Source organism: Dipodomys ordii, unplaced genomic scaffold (assembly GCF_000151885.1).
Source record: "Dipodomys ordii isolate 6190 unplaced genomic scaffold, Dord_2.0 Scaffold130, whole genome shotgun sequence".
Taxonomy (NCBI): Eukaryota; Metazoa; Chordata; class Mammalia; order Rodentia; family Heteromyidae; genus Dipodomys; species Dipodomys ordii.
Genome location: NW_012267346.1, coordinates 684,635 through 691,785, shown reverse-complemented (window position 1 = coordinate 691,785; position 7,151 = coordinate 684,635). Strand labels below are relative to the sequence as shown.

General features: G+C 41.6%; 1 protein-coding gene across 2 annotated transcripts in view; it reads left to right on the top strand.

Annotated features, from left to right (window-relative positions):
- Positions 1-1,257: 1,257 nt before the first annotated feature.
- The window catches only part of Cdkal1 (CDK5 regulatory subunit associated protein 1-like 1), a 520,358-nt gene continuing 514,464 nt past the window's right edge, over positions 1,258-7,151 (top strand). The window contains exons 1-2 of one of the 2 annotated variants that reach the window (XM_013030461.1): positions 1,259-1,344; positions 2,154-2,198. The gene's annotated coding sequence lies outside the window, so the exon portion shown is untranslated. Of the gene's footprint in view, positions 1,345-2,153; positions 2,199-7,151 lie in introns of both variants that reach the window. The other variant, XM_013030462.1, reaches the window with a different exon arrangement.

The following is a 7,151-nucleotide window of genomic DNA, read 5'->3' as shown; positions in this document are numbered from 1 at the left end:
AGGATCGTGGTTCAAAGGCAGCCCGGGCAGGAAAGTTCTTGAGACTCTTATTTCCAATTAACCACCAGGAAACCGGAAGTAGCACTATGGCTCAAGTAGTAGAGCGCTCTCCTTGAGATGAAGAGCTGAGGGACAGTGCCCAGGCCCATAGTTCAAGCCCCAGGACTGACACAGAAAACAAAACAAACAAACCAAAAACAAGAAACCGAACTTAACTATATTCCGGAGAAAAGCAGTAGTCATTAATTGAAGGAATGCTTAGGGAAGGGGGTACATTCACAGTTATGTGCCAGGCTGTGGGATTGCAACCAAGAATATAATATGTAGTATCTATTTTTATGTGGTGAAAAAAAAAAAGGGACAAAGAGAAAACACAACTGTAGATCTGTTGAGCAAGGACTGCAGTGGATCCTGGGTCCTGGATTGTCTGATGGGCATGGATGAGTAGAGAAAAAGGTGCCATTCAAATGGAGGACTATTAGGAGGAGATACTTTCCCAAGATAAGGCAGTTATGCTCAACCATGGTGATACCCAAGACAGGGCATAGAATGCATGATTCAGGATCACTGTTCATAGCATGTGGCCTCCCACTTTTTGAGCTGGAGATGTTCTTCTGATGAACATAATTCAAGTTCAGTGTCTTGGGAAAAGAATGAGAAAGGCAGATAACAAATGTAAAGCAACCGAATCAGAATTAATATACAACATGGAAGTTCTTCTCTTCATCCGTGGCTACTAAACTGCTTTCTAAGCATTCAAAAGTAGCCTGTCCATCAATAAAACAAAATCTAAAACAAGTATCTCCCCAATTCGCTTCATGCTAAATGATTTATATTGCACTTAATATGCCAATGGATTTGGAAATAAGTACTATGTTGTGCAAAGAGCAATCTTTGTGAACATTAGATGGAGCTCGGTGAGGAATCAGTTTTGGTCAGAGTAACTTCCTGCAGGTAATTTAAACTTTCAAGTCACTCAGGCAAAGTAGGCATAGTCATCATAAATGCGTCGTGGGTAATGGGTATATGAAGCGCTTAGCACAGTCCCCTTCTCCCCCCGGCCCATTGTAAGAGCTCAGCAGAAGTTATCAATTGAGCGCGTCTAAGAATGCGCAGATCTCGAGATGGATCTCCAGCCTGGCAACCAAAGGAACTGGAATCCGTCCTAAAGGAAGTCCCGTCCGCACTCGCGTTTCCGGTAATGACGCAGTTTGGTCTATGCCGGCTCCCGTCGGCGTGCCTGCGTCAACGAACACCGCGGCGACGTAAGTGTCATGGCGCGCCCCATCTGAGGTCTGTGCGCTTTCCCGACAGCAACGTGTGGATTTCTTCCGCTGTGGCCAGGTTGGTTGTTTCCTGACAGCTGGGTGAGAGTGGCGGGTGGGTCAGGGTGGGCCAAGACTGTGGACGGAGCTCCTTGGCCGTGCAGTTCCCGAGCGTTTGCTTTCGGGCGGCGTGGGCCTCGGGGCGCGGGCCGGCCGGGGCCTCGGGTGCGCTCGTCCCCGGAGGCAGCTTTTCTTGGTTGGGGACCGACCCTGCAGCGCGCCGAGGCCTTGTGCTCCGTCAGGGCCGGCCTCTCGCCTCTTCTCCTTTACTCATCAATCCTCATTCTGAGTCTAGGAGCAGTAAGTTTGTGTGTTTTTCTTCCTGGTAGAGGGTGCTTTGGTACTTAACTCGGTACCTTGTTCCCGCTGTGTACTTGGTTACTTGCATTACTGTGTGGTGTAGGATAAAACGTGCTCTGTGTGTGTGTGTGTGTGTTTAAACGATAGCCATACACCTGCAGCAATCAGCAAGAAGTTAGAAGGACATAACCCTACCCTGTGAAAGCAGTCTTTCATGGAGTTTCAGTTCTCATTAGGTAGTTTTAAAGATTCCTTACAGAGGTAGGGTGTGTGTGTGTGTGTGTATGTGTGTGTGTTTCCTTACAGAGGTAGGGTGTGTATGTGTGTGTGTGTTAGAAGGACATAACTCTACTCTGTGAAAGCAGTCTTTCATGGAGTTTCAGTTCTCATTAGGTAGTTTTAAAGATTCCTTACAGAGGTAGGGTGTGTGTGTGTGTGTGTGTGTACATGTGTGTGTACGTGTGTGTGGTGTGTGTACGTGTGTGCACACTGGGTGTTTGTATATTCGAATCAGTATTTTATTTCCAGAGTCGTCTTTGGAGAGGACCTGAGACCAATTGCAGATCATTCAAGGTACTGATTTATTTTAAGCCTTTTGTGTCTGACTAGAATGTTACACACCAGAATGTGCAGAGAGTCTAAGTTCTTAGTTAGTAATTCGCTATTATCGTTTCGTGGTACTGCTATGATCTCCATTTTAGTAAATCCAAGGGACATATCAATATCCTTTATGTAATCTTTCACTTGATGCAGCAGCAGCAATGACACGTACATTTCTTCCACAGACTTTTTTTTTTAATTCCTTGATCCATGTATTTTCTTCTTTGGTGGCTGCTGCTTGGTCTTCATTTTAGACCATTTCTATGTGTGACACTTATATTTCAAGTCCTTAAGGGTTGCTTTTATACCTCTTCTAACTCTGTTCTTTCACTTTCAATACTGCAATTCATTTTTTGTCAACACTTTTTCTTGGTTCTAGTCATCTCAATGTGAAAACCTTGTGGTTTTGATTTGCCTTTCCCCCATGGCTAATTATATTGGCACCTTTTCATAATAGGCTTATCAATCATTTGTATATTGTTTTTGGTTAATGTCTTTGGGATTGTTTGTGTTTTTGATTCATTCCAGACTTAGTTTTTGTCAGTAGGTCTTGAACTCAAGCCTTGTGTTTTCACTCAGGTTTATTCAGTTTTATTCACCTACAGCTGTTCCTCTCCACTTGGATCATGCCTCCAGTTCCTGCTTTTTGCAGAATATCTGATTCACTATGTCTGGTAGGGGCCCATGAGTTTATTTCCAACAGGTTGCACATGATGCTGTTATTTTGGGAACTGTACTGTGAAAACTAATGTAGGACATTGGTTTGTTCTTGTGGTTACACATGAGCATTACTGGGAAATTTAAAAAAAGATATTGATACCCAGGTTCTATTTTCAGAGATTGACCAACTGGCTGCTGGGAGTCTTCCTTTTTTCTTCCCTCCCTTTCTCCCTCTGTGTTGGAAATTTAATCTAGTTGTTAGTAATTTTTGAAAACCTTCTCTGGTGACCAGCTCAGGTGGTCCAGCACGCAGAGAAGGAGTTCTCCTGCTAGGAGTTATCACAGGCATGCACCCAGTAAGAAATGTATTTTAATTAGGAATGTTCAGTAGCATCACCTGGCCTGCCTCTCCCTCTCCCCTTCCCTCTACCCTCTCCCCTTCTCCTCTTCTATTCTTCTTCTCCTCTTCCCCTCTCCCTCCCTCCCTTCTCTTTCTCTCTCCCATCTCTCTCCTTTGCTTCCTCTCTCCTTTCTCTTCCCTTCCTTTCACCTCTCCCCCTCTCTGTTTTCCATCCCTCCCTTCCTTTCTCCCTCCCTCTCTCCTTCCCATTCTCTTTGTGTTGAAGATTAATCTCACCACCCCAAGGATGGTAAGCACATGTCCTCCCACTAAGCTACAACTGTAGTCTCCTCTCCTGGAGAGATTTTAATTTAGAATGGAATCTAGTTATTTGGTATTATGAAAGCTCTCCTAGTAACCAAGTAATTTTTTCTGTGATATACAGCATCCTTTTCCCCCTCATTTTCGATATTTTTCTTTTCATTGTTTTTATTCCCTTTATTAAACTTTAGTTCTGCCATCTTTGAGAAAAATTTGACATTGTCTGTTGCCTTCTTTACCACTTTGCCTTCCATTTCTAAACTTTCATGTTCATGTTACTTGAGCATTTCTGAAGGTATAAAAACTCACTTATTTGTACTGTTGAGTGAGATTATAGGTGCTTATTATATTCAGTCAGGTTTAAAAACTTCTGCATTACATTTATCTTCTTTGTCTCCTTACATGAATTTCTAGAACTCAGATTTTTGGATCTGAGGATATTCATGATTTGAAGTTTGAAATGTTTTGTCAGGTTGCTTTTTAGAAATGGTGTGTCAGACTTACTGTGATTCAGATAAACAGTTTTTTTTTTTTGTTTTTGTTTTTGTTTTTTGGTGCCAGTTTGAGGTATGAACTCAGGGCCTGGGTGCTATTCTTGAGTTTTAGTACTCAGGCTATCATGTGAGCCACAGATGCACTTCCAAAATTTGGTGGTTAATTGGAAATACAACTCTCATGGACTTTTATCCCCTGGCTGGCTTTATACCATGATCCTTATATCTCAGCCCCCCTGAGAAGCTAGGATTATATGACATAATTATCAGTGCTTGGCAATAGTAGAGTTTTTGTCAGTCTTGATGAAAAATACATCTTATCATTTTAGTACTTCAGTACTTCCTAATTATATGTTTGGACATTCTTTCATTTTTAAAATACTGTATTTCTTAATTAAATTGCTTGTTTTTCTTTATTCATTCAATTCTGTTTCTTGTTTGGTTATAAGTGTTATATTATGTGTTGGAATTTTGCCACTCAGGCAGAAGTATGGGTGGGTACAGGATCACCTTAGTTTTTTTTTTTTTTTATTTCCTTAGTTCTAATTCTAGCTTTGTCAGTGAATAAATCCTTTAGATTCTCTGGAGTTTAGTTCTTTATAGTTAAGGAGCATAACAGCATTCTTTTCCTTCCTACCTCTGTAATGGTGTGTATCTACTGCAGGACTTTTTTTTTTTTGTCAGTCGTGGGCCTTGAACTCTGGGCCTGAGCGCTGTCCCTCAGCTCTTCAGCTCCAGGCCAGCGCTACAGCGCCACTTCCAGGACTTTTTTTTTTTTAAATTTTAATTTAATTTTATTTTATTTGTGAACATACTGTACAGAGGGGTTACAATTGCATGGGCAGGATAATGCGTACATTTCTTACCAAGCATTGTAGCCTCCTCCTTTGTTTACCCTTCACATCCCTTCCCAGCCTCCCCCCTCCCCCCCAATCCCAATCCTTCTCCTTCCCCCCTCCCCCCCCTGCACCGACGTTGTAAAGCTCGTTTTGGACATGACAACTTGTACTTCTCATTGTTGCAACAGGTCCACTTGTATCCTTAAACAACTGGTTTTTCCCCATCTCCTCCACAAGTTATACTGACATCAAATATAGTGAAAGCAGGGGTTATACTGTGGGGGAGGGACATACAAAGCAACAAAGAGATAATCTTATAAATGCGTTAGAAACACATGCATGAAAGAAAAAAAAACATTGAAATACATATCTAAAGGTTCATTTTCCTGACATCACATTATTTGACCTTTTCTGCTTGACTCATACATATACTAGATATTGCAAATAAGGGAAACCATGGGACCTATGTTTGTTTGGCCCTATTTTAGTATAGGTCCAGGTTTTTTTTTTTTATTTTTTTTTGGGTCCAGTCCTGGGGCCTGGGCGCTGTCCTTCAGCTCTTTAGCTCAAGGCTAGTGCTCTACCACTTGAGCTACAGCATCACTTCCGGCTTTTTTTCTTTTTGCTTATGTGGTGCTGAGGAATCGAACCCAGGGCCTCAGGCATGCAAGGCAAACGCTCTACCACTGAGCCACCTTCCCAGCCCCCCTTCCAGGACTTTTTTATCCCTCATGTCCCATCCTGTTTCTCTCCAGTGGCTCTGAGCAGTTGTGTATGGAATATAATAATTATGTAATTTTAGAAGAAAATATGACTTTACTTGTCATTTAATTCTTTGTAATTGTTAAGGAATGTTTAGTCTTTTTCTCACTTATTCCATAGAATAATAATAATAGGAGAAACCCAAGAGATTTGGTTTTTACTTTAGCTTCTTTTGCAGTGTAACTAGTGGGTATGTACTAGCAAGGAAGCCATGGGACTGAAAGGGGCCAGAGGTTGGACTAGTAGGAAATGGGTCAGAAGTAACAGGAGGCTGACTATATATGACCTTGATCATGTCTGTTGGGCATGGGCTTTTATTTTGAGATGAAGTACCATTGGAAGAGTTGCATCAGAAACTTGAGAGGTATCCTTGTCTTCTGTTCTGAAAATGGTGGGAAGCTCAGGGATTAAAATAATTCAGGCAAGAGTTGATCTTGGGTTGGATCATGAATGTAATAGCCAGGTGCCGGTGGTTCACATCTATAATCCTAGCTACCCAGCAGACTGAAATCTAAGGACTGTGGTTCGAAGCCATCTCTAGCAAGAAAGTCAGTGAGACCCTTATCTACACTTAACCACCAAAAAACCCAGAAGTGGAGTTGTGGCTCAAATTGTAGAGTGCTAGCCTTGAGCAAAAAAGCTTAGGACCTGAGTGTAAGTGCCAGGACTGACATCAAAACAAAAACACCCCCAAAAGCACCCTCCCTGCCAAGAACCCCAGTGTTATAGCAGGTATGGTCACAAAAAGTCTGAATAGATTTTTAAGAAAAATACAACAGAATTTTTTTCAAGTAAGTTTGTTTTTTTTTTTATTGTGAAAATACTGTATAGAGAGGTTATAATCACAAGAGCAAGGTAATGAGTACATTTCTTATCAAGCATTGTTGCCTTCTCCTTTGCTTTTCCCCTACCTTTCCTTTCCAATACAACAAAATTTTATAGTGGATTGGATTTAGGGTAAAGGACAAAATGGAGTTAGGAATGATTCAAGGACTTTTGGTCTCAGCAGGTTAGATTGCCTTTAAAAGAAATTGGGACTAGCTGGGTGGTGTACACATATACAATCCCAGTGCTTAAGAGGCTAAGGCCAAGATTTGAAATCAGCTGTCACTATATAGTAACACTGTATTACTAGCTATGCAGGGGGCTGAGATCTAATCAGTATTTGAAGCTGGCCCAGGATGGAAAGTCTGTGAGAGTCATCTTCAACAAACCAAAAACAAACAAACAAACAAAAAAACAACCCACCCTCCCCCCCTAAAAAAACAAAAATCCCACCCCAAAACGAAATGGAGCTATTATTCGGGTAGTAGAGTGCTATCCTTGTGCGAGAAATCTCAGGGACAGTGCCCAGGTCCTAAATTCAACCCAAGATTGGCACAAAAATAAAAAATAAAAATTGTTACTATTTTTAAGTAGTTGTACAGTGGGTTTCAATTCAGTGTCAGATCATGAGTGCAATGCATGCTGATCACTGACACCTCCATCATTCTCCATTTTTCTTAATTGT